Here is a 9,894-nt window from a genome sequence, read left to right on the forward strand (position 1 = left end):
TTTGAGCTATCTCCTGTTAGGGTTTGAGTTGACACCGGCACTGAGAGTTAAAGACCACCTCTGATAATGCAAGATGCAAAAGGGAGTTTAATCGGTTAACCAAAGTCCAAGCCCTGGCAAGAACCCCGAGTCAAATCTTCAAGCAGTTTATATAGACAAGCAGTAACAGAATAATCCTTTCATTGTTTAAATAAAATAATTAATCACTGATTTCTTTGGTTGTCAGGGGGATTTGTGAAACAGAATCTTGTCGGGGGATCTCCAATACAAAACCTAGTTGTCGAGGGGATCTCTTGGTTGTCACGGGGGATATTATAATTTTAGATCCTGGCTTTCAAGGGTTACTCTGGTTCAAACCTTTGATTGTTAAGGGAGCTTTTTTTCCAAGCTCACTCAACCCCTACTTCCTTATTCTGGAGGACATTAACTTTGGTTTTATTTCTGAGCTAATTCTTTCTCTGCTTTTAGCCAGGAGTGAAAAAGTACTTTTTACTAGTGTTTGGGCTTGTCTAGAGTTCCTTATCATAAAGTCAGTGGGGGAAAATCTTGGTTAATTTCCTTAAGCAAGCAATGTACAGAAGCCAATATATTCTAACATCAATATTCATGGGCTTAGGGGACTTGGTTCTTATACTCCTAACTCCAATAACCCCCTATTATTGGTCCTTCCTTCCTTCCTTCCTTCCTTCCTTCCTTCCTTCCTTCCTTCCTTCCTTCCTTCCTTCCTTCCTTCCTTCCTTCCTTCCTTCCTTCCTTCTTCCTTCTTCCTTCCTTCCTTCCTTCCTTCCTTCCTTCCTTCCTTCCTTCCTTCCTTCCTTCCTTCCTTCCTTCCTCCTCCTTCCTTCCTTCCTTCCTTCCTTCCTTCCTTCCTTCCTTCCTTCCTTCCTTCCTTCCTTCCTTCCTTCCTTCCTTCCTTCCTTCCTTCCTTCCTTCCTTCTTCCCTCGCTCCCTTCCTTCCTTCCTTCCTTCTTCCCTCCCTCCTTCCCTTCCTTCCTTCTTCCTTCCCTCCCTCCCTCCCTCCTTCCCTCCCTTCCTTTCTTCGTCACAAACGAATGATGGGTTAACAAGCACTCCTTGTGGTGCTTAGAAGACCAAGTGGCACAAAAATAAAAACCAGGCTTCCCATATGCAAAAGCATGTGCGCCAACCTCTTGAATGATCTCTTCAGCTCTCCAAGAACCAACTGTTGTGTTTTTTTTTTTTGGGGGGGGGTGAGTTCATACCCAGAAGTGTTCAGGGCTTATTCTTGGCTTTGCCCTTAGAATGGTAAGCTTGGAAGACCATGTGGGGTGCTGGGATTGAACTTGGATTGGTCCCATGCAAAGCAAATGTCCTACTTCTGTACTTTCACTCTACCTCCCACCCTATTGTTGATTTAGACAGCTCTATCCTCTGCTAGTCATCTTAGCAAGTTCAATGTAAGATACTACAAATATACTGAATTAAATATATTATCCATTTTTTGAAATAGAGTATACATAAGGTACAAAGTAACAATAAGAATTTCTTTTGATGAACTTAAAGTGCATTGAAATATCTTGTGTACAAAATGGCTTTCCTTGAGCCCAATTATTAACAAGATGCTTTTAGTAACAGCAGGCTGATGGCAGAATTGAAGCAAGGATTGAAAGAAAGTAATGTTAACTGCAGTTTTGTCTCCAGCCCATGCTTGGTAATTCTGCTGTGTATTGAAGTTATCTTAGAACTTATGCTGCTTCCCTAAACATTTCTGTGTCTTGTTGTGTCTTTGCATACATATTTTCTCGACTTCCTTTTTGCCTCTTCCCTTCTATGTTTATTTAAGTCTCAGCTCAAAGCAGCTTTTTCTCACCTGCACCCATAGAGTTCAATTCCTCTTTAGTAGTTCGATGAATCCTGTATAATTTTCTATGCACCACTTTTGCTTCCCACAAACAAGTGTCTATTAATATGTTCCTCCATTCTTTGAGATTTCATATTCATAAAACCTGTGGCAAAGATGTGCATATTGTAGACTCCTGAATGAGTGACTGGTTTAATGAAAACCCAACACAATGTGCATAGTGGTAGTAGCTCAAAAATTATGTAAGCTATTTAGTTTCTGAGTTGATACATAAATTGAGAATCATAGACAGAAAATAGTTAGCAGTTGGAAAGCAGAATGACTTTAAAACTTAACTGCTGAGATTTAACAAGAAGTCCTTAAGGTTATACAGTCTTTAATTATTTCTAATACTCTATGAATTATTCTCCTAGTTATTTGTCTTTTGCTCTTTGATTGAATTGTTGAGCCCAGAAGTATCCTTGTAGGTTGATCTTCTACCAGGGGTCCTCAAACTTTTAAACAGAGGACCAGTTCACTGTCCTTCAAACTGCTGGAGGGCTGGACTATAGCTTTAAAAAAACTATGAACAAATTCCTATGCACACTGCACATATCTTATTATGAAGAAAAAACCCACAAAATCAGAACAAATACAATATCTAAAATGAAGAACAAGTGAAGTGAAGTCAACAAACTTACCAGTATTTCAATGGGAACTATGGGCCTGCTTTTGGTGTAGTTTAAGGACCCCTGCCAGAGACTGAGTGGAGAGACAATGCTCACTTGCAGTCCCTGAAGAGTCAGTTGCTAGACAGGACAAGCAGTGGTGGCAAAAATCACCCAGTGGGGGCCAGAGAGATAGCCCAGTGGTAGGGCTTTTGCCTTGCACGCTACTGATCCGGGCAATATCTGAGCACAGAGCCAGAAATAACTCCTGAAAGCTTACAGGTGTGGCCCCAAAACAAAGAAACAACAACAACAACAAAAAAAAAACACCACCCAATAGGACCCCTGTCTAAATGTAGGTTCTTAAAGAAGACTTGACTCTTGGTTTCTGTAGTTTTATATTACACTTCAGGACTGGAATAAGAAGAAGCTTGAAATTCCCTTGAATTCCCAAGGGAGCAATACATTGAAGAAAAAATAAAAGGCCCAGAACATCCATTTAATTGTGCCAAATTGCTCATATATTTGGGCAAGAATGCGTGTGTTGTTTTTTGGGGTGGGGGGCGTGGCCCATCTTTGTTTCTTTGCGTGCATGTGTGTGTGTGTGTGTGTGTGTGTGTGTATTAGATTGTTAAAATCTGCCACAAGCACCTGGTTGGCATGGACACTAGTATCCAACCAGCCCCACTGTGCAGCTACCACGCTGTACCTGAAGCTCACCTGATCTTCCTGGAGCTGGTTTCCATCACCTGAATTCTTGAGTCCTCATAACCTCAGAGTGAGAAGTTGCTCTTTGCAGAAGAAAAATCAGTCCTGTCTTGACCAGGTTCCCAGATACATTGTTTAAGCTCAAGAAAAAGAACATCAGAAAGAAGACAAATACTGAAGTTAAATATCTTTTCCAGGAAATATGAGGGAAGAGTAAGATAGTCAAATGATATAGTAGGAGTGGAAGGGTGGAACATCAAATTTAGTTGATCAATTGAATGAAATGGCTGGGATTAGAGACTGCAGCAGATAAAAGGAAGCCATCAGTCTCTCTATTCTCTCTTTCTCTCTCTCTCCCCCCCCCCTCACCTATGCCCATTCAGACCACAGAGTCAAGAAAGCCTCCAATATCCAGACAGAAAGCAGAATGAAGTGGGATCCATGTGCTCAGACAGACAGACAGATAGCAGCAGAACCAGGCAGACATAAGGACAGCAGGGATCTTATCAAACATCGACTGCTATTCTACAGGAATAGCAGAATAGGAATAGCAAAATAGGAAAATCAGTATTACAGACTGTACTGAAGTACAGCCCTAAAGAGGCCCAACAAGATTTCAAATCTGGAAAGTATACACTAGATAAAGCATGCCATAAGGACAAGACTAGGCCTTCAAACACTGGAAGGGAGCAGATGGGAAGGGATGTGGCAGACTTAGGACAGACTTAGGCAGACTTAGTTCAGTTCAGACACTGAACCAGGTATTGAGGGACAGGATGAAAGATTTTGTACATGATAATAGGAGAGCTGTGGACACTGAGGAGTGACCAGCTACTTGAAAATGTACAATAAACTCTAATTTCTTATGCTTCTGGATTTTATATGCAAATCTTTTATAACATTCTCAGGCACCCACTAGCACATGAAAAAATCCACTTTCTCATTGACAAAGAAGAGAATGCAGGCTTCTCTGAGGTGGAGAGAGCTAAAGCAAGACGCATGCATATCTGAAGATGGGGAAATACACTCTGACTAACTTCTACATGTGAAGCTTTCTATGTAATTAAAAGTCTGTTGGTACAGTATTATTAAGGGGAAAACACTGAAACTTTTCGAGGTCATCTTTCATATACTTATTGTTGGAGTTCAGGAATGTCCAAGGCCTAGAATTTAGGGACAACTGTCTGTGAGAACACTCCAGGATAGGTAAAGGTCTTGGGCCAGCTTCCCTTGAGTAATGTAGGCCTGGCATGTATGGACCCAACTGACCCAGGATAAGCTGTGCTTTACAAAGACATTCTATTTGTGCTGGCATTATATCTGCTTTATGTCTTCCTGTGACAGGCAAACGTCCATATCTATGTACCTGTTTCTCTTCAACCTTCATGATAAACTCCCTTCTGGTCTCATAATTAACTCCCCTTTTGATGAATCACATAGACCTAGTTATGTAGACCATGCCAGTAGAGTATAAAAGGCAAAAGCAGCACTAAGAAAATCACTATTGAACATCAGTCAATAGTTCATATAAGTCAGCAGCCTATCTCATTCTTTCAGCTCTGCACACCAAGTACTCATACTACTGAATGCATACTTATCGCAGTCTTTTGGTCTTTTGAAGCATCTACTCTCAGGGGGCTCAGGTGTCTGGATTGATGCTGGGAACCTTAATTTCTTTATCTCAATACCAGAGTAACTTCCTTAATCCACATTGTCAATCCCTTACCCCTAAGCCTCATGTCTACTTTCCTGTTGCATTTGGATAGGAACATTTTTTTTCATATAGTCAGAATGATTAAGATATCTATTTAAGGGTCCCAATTTGCTAAAAGAAAATTTCAAATAGAAGGAATGTATATTAAAGAATTATATTAATTAAGAACCTGTATAAATGTAATTTTAAAAAGGGGTAAAATTGGAATATTAAAAGTATTTGTAAAAAATCCCCCTATTATTTGTAGGCATTGTATTAGGTCATATGCATGTAAGTGCTTGTTTCGTCCTCCTTCGTTATGATCTTTCTTTCTTTCTTTCTTTCTTTCTTTCTTTCTTTCTTTCTTTCTTTCTTTCTTCTTTCTTTCTTCTTTCTTTCTTTTTTCTTTCTTTCTTTCTTCTTTCTTTCTTTCTCTTCTTTTCTTTCTTTCTTTCTTTTTTTTTCCTTCCTTCCTTCCTTCTTCCTTCCTTTTTTCCTTCTTCCTTCCTTCCTTCTTCCTTCCTTCCTTCCTTTTTCTTTCCTTCCTTCCTTCCTTCCTTCCTTCCTTCCTTCCTTCCTTCCTTCCTTCCTTCCTTCCTTCCTTCCTTCCTTCCTTCCTTCCTTCCTTCCTTCCTCCTTCCTCCTTCCTTCCTTCCTTCCTTCCTTCCTTCTTTCTTTCTTTTTTTTTTTGGTGTTTTTTTGAGTCACACCCAGCAGTACTCAGAGGTTACTCCTGGCTCCAGGCTCAGAAATTGCTCCTGGCAGGCCCGGGGGACTAGATGGGATGCTGGGATTCGAACCAATGACCTGCATGAAAAGCAAATGCCTTACTTCCATGCTATCTCTCTGGCCCCATGATCATTCTTTCTTATTAAAAAAAAAAAAAAACTATTGGGGCCAGAGAGATAGCATGGAGGTAAAGCATTTGCCTTGCATGCAGAAGGATGGTGGTTCGAATCCCAGCATCCCACATGGTCCCCTGAGCCTGCCAGGAGCGATTTCTGAGTAGAGAGCCAGGAGTAACCACTGAGTGCTGCCAGGTGTGACCCAAAAACCAAAAACCAAAAAAAGAAAAACCAAACAAACAAACAAAAAAAAAACTATTTAATGAAATAGGAAAGGTGGACTACTAGTAGAATCTCACTTAATGTCAAGTACTAGAGATTTTTTCCAGAACCTACTCCTAACAACAACAAAATATTATAAAAAAAATACCCCAAATAAAAAATTAACTGTTGCATTAAATAATTAATGATGGTGGTGGATGGAGAAGGATGGAGATGAAATCTTTCTCTGCCATCCCATGCCATGTGGCTCCGCAACCCCCATCCAGCTGGCAGGTCCCAGGTTTAGGTGAACGGCAGAATCAGACTCATCCAGAGACAGGCATCAGGAAGCATCAACTTTATTCACGCCCTATCCACCACATTGTGTGGCCTATATCATAACCTTTCAAGCACAGCCATTCTTAACTAGCCCTGCATCTTAACTCCTTTCAGCCATCTTCCCTTTGACCTCCATGCTGGCCAAAGACCAAAAGGGCAGAGAGCCGACCCCAAACCCCTGGGGGTCAAAGGCCTTATCTACCTTTTCCAAGACCCCTCCCAGGAATGGGCGGGGTCTTGCAGGTAAGGTCAAGTTACCTAGGGAGAAAGGGTGGGGGATGAGGCTTCATTTATTTTCCAAATAAAATGTTTGTTTCACAGTACAAACACAATAGTACCAGGATATATACTTAAGAAAATAACAATGTCTTTGTTTAACGAACACTTATTCCCATTTGCCTTTTATTTATTTATTTATTTATTTTTACTGACTAAAATTGGTGCATTTTGTAAAAAGAAAAAATAGGAGCTGGCAAACAGGAATGGTTTTCAATAAAAAGGTAGGTCAGACACATGCTGTTCAGTATTTGAAAGAAAAGAAACTAGATATTGCAACTAGACACTTTTCAATGAAAGCAGAATATCTTGGCCATTTCCATATAAAAGACACAGAGGTTGGAATTCAATAGCTTTTTATTTTCTTTGTAGAAAATAAATGGAGCTATTTTGCCTGCTGATACAATTTGAACAGAAATGGGGCCCTGTGCTTCTGCAGTCAGAAAATAAGCTCTGTAGCTACTGCTTAGTGTTTGAGGTCTTTCGGCTCATGCTCTCTGTCTTTCAGATAATGCCATTGCCCTCCAGAGGACAAACCACCAAAGGGTGGGCTTGTCATTTAAGTCAAAGTTGCATTACTGGGTGTAGACCATGTGCTCATTTTATTATTAAGTTTTTTTTTTTATTTTTATGATTGAACAGAACCTGGCTGACATGAGATATGGGCATTTCCAAATTATGAAAAACTACAAGACCAAACAGTGGGACTAGAAGCCGCACAAAGTTTAGCTGTAAATTCATGTGCCTAACTTTGGGGCTCTATATCCTAGTTCTCACTCTTTGAGGGTTTACTTTTTAAATATTATATATGCAAAGCAATCAGAACATTTCTGCAGCTTTCAATTATACACGGACACTTCAAAGCCAACCCATTGGTGTTCTAGGTTTTCAAAAAGAGAATATGTACATTTATACATCATTTATGATAATCTCTGTGTAACGACGTAATTTCTTCTATGCTTCAGCAATCATATCAGCTTCAACTCCCTATTCTACTGCCTGTCCTGACTGCCTTTTACTACTTTAGGAAAAATACTTCAACTCTATACCTGATAGTCTTCTATCAATGTGTTCCAAGATGTAGGCTTATTTGTTTTTGGTTTTGGTCTACACCCAGCTATGTTCGGAGTTTCTCCTGGCATTCCACTCAGGAATTACTCTTGACAATGCTTGGAGAACTATATGGGGTTCCAGGAGTCAAACCTGTGTCAGCTGCATGCAAGATAAATACTTCCTACCCACTATATTATCATTCTGGCTATCACAAGATGTGGGGTTTTATCTAAGATTGGTGCCTCTAAATTTCTGGGCATGCCTATTTATTAAGACTAGCATCTATTAAGCCATTTTTATATGCTAGTTGCTCTGATAAGTTCCCTAAATATTTTTTACAATAATGTGTGTACTGTTTCATTCTCTCTATAATGCCTAACTACATTAAAGACTTACCAAGGACCACAGAGATGGAAAGCAGTTGTGAGAATTGAAATTTATTTTGGTCTGAGTCCAAATTCTATATGCATATTCCCCAAATAATATCAATTCTGTTCACTAGTAAAAATGAAAGTAAGAAATCAAAGGCAGCAGACTTGTAAATACTATTTAGAGTTCACATGGATAGACAAAGCAAATAAATGCACAGAGGGATGGGTGAAGACCTGGGCCACTGTTACAGATATGATCCAAGTTCATTTATGTTTAGTAGAAGTTCAAGATCTAAACTAGGAGTTCTCTCTTTCTATTAAAAATAAATGTGTGTATACTTCCCTAGCAGGGGCGATTCCATGATCATGAAGGTGGTTTCCCCAGGGTGAGGCTCGCCCATTGCACTCCGGGCGTGCTGACCCCTGCGATTTCCCCAAATGCGGGAAACTCGACTGCGTAATTTATGGTAGTGGGGGACTGCGTGTGCGCTCTCCCCTATTAAAGAAAAAAATAAAAACAACACAAAAAAAAATAAATGTGTGTGTAGTGGGGCAGAGAGATAGCATGGAGGTAAGGCGTTTGCCTTTCATGCAGAAGGTCATTGATTCGAATCCAGGATTCCTATATGGTCCCCGAACATGCCAGGAGTGATTTCTGAGCATGGCGCTAGGAGTCACCCCAGAGTGCTGCTGGGTGTGACCCAAAAACCAAAAAAAAAAAAAAAAAAAGAGGGGAGTAGAGCTATCGTGCTGTGGGTAGAGATTTTGCTTTGCAATCAGCTGACCCAGATTTGATCTTGAACATCCCAAATGCCCCTCCTCTAGCAATTTTAATAGTAATTCCTGAGCACAGAGCCAGGAATAAACCCTGAGCAGGGGTGGGTATGACCTCAAACAACCAAAGAAACAAGCAAGCAAGCAAACAAATAGTATGTCTTGGACCAAGTGCAGTAAAACAAGATCAAGCTACATAGCTTCCTCTGGGATCTAGACTTAGGGGAAAGGAAAGGAAGATACAACACTGGGTAACAAAGGGTTAGAATTTCTGACCCTTTGATTCCAGCACTCATGTAGTAGAAAAGGAGGGTGTTGTTCTGGTTTCTGGCAGCTTTAATCCTGCCAAGTAAAACCTGCTTTACTTCAAATATGTTTGAGCAGGAAGAAACCAGTCATGATAACGTGCACTGTTGTCTCAGATTGACCTGGGAAGACTTGCAGTATCGACAGCTACACTGCAAGATAACTAGTGGAGTTCAACTTTTAGTGAGAGCTGTCAAGCATTAGAGCCTGGGATGCCCAAGCAGATAGGTGCCATTCAGTTAAAAAAAATCATTAAAGATAATTCCCTTTCTTCCATTTCAAAATATAATCATGTTAAAATCAAATTGTGCTATTATTAGATGATATCAGAGAACCTTGCAACGATGGCTTAAATAAAACAGAGCATAAACTTATTTCTTTAAATGCTGATCAAATAAGATATATAAGTAATATAATTATCTTTATAAAATTATTTTTGTTATATTGAACAGAAGTCCCTTAGATTACTCTGTATAAAACCTTATCTTTGGGCCAGGGGTATGTGTCAGTAGTAGAGCATATGTCTTGCATATATGAAGCCATGCATTTGATCCCTGGCACTCTTTGGACAAACAACAACATAAGCAAATCACTTAACTCAAAAAATCTGATCATAAAACCCCATGAGAGTACCTACCCCTATGTCTTGGGTATGTGTTCTCTCTCCATTGTCTTGTCCAGAAATTTTTCTCAACAAAATTAAAGAACCAAAATACAGAAGGATTTTGTCCTTGCTGCACTTTAAAATCTTAATTAAAGTAGAAGCTATTGAGGAGAAAGGGAAGGCCTTTCGGGGAGGGCATAGTAAGTAAAGATATATGCATTTAAGATCTACCTTCTCCTTTGTAAAGAAAGGTAA

General features: G+C 39.9%; 1 non-coding gene across 1 annotated transcript; it reads left to right on the forward strand.

The window, feature by feature from the left end:
• The first annotated feature begins 8,290 nt into the window (after nt 1-8,290).
• LOC126023678 (U1 spliceosomal RNA) lies at nt 8,291-8,454 on the forward strand. Its single transcript, XR_007500777.1, has one exon. It is a non-coding gene; the product is annotated as a U1 spliceosomal RNA (small nuclear RNA).
• The last annotated feature ends 1,440 nt before the right edge of the window (nt 8,455-9,894 follow it).

The sequence above is a fragment of the Suncus etruscus genome, chromosome 11 (assembly GCF_024139225.1).
Source record: "Suncus etruscus isolate mSunEtr1 chromosome 11, mSunEtr1.pri.cur, whole genome shotgun sequence".
Lineage (NCBI taxonomy): Eukaryota > Metazoa > Chordata > Mammalia > Eulipotyphla > Soricidae > Suncus > Suncus etruscus.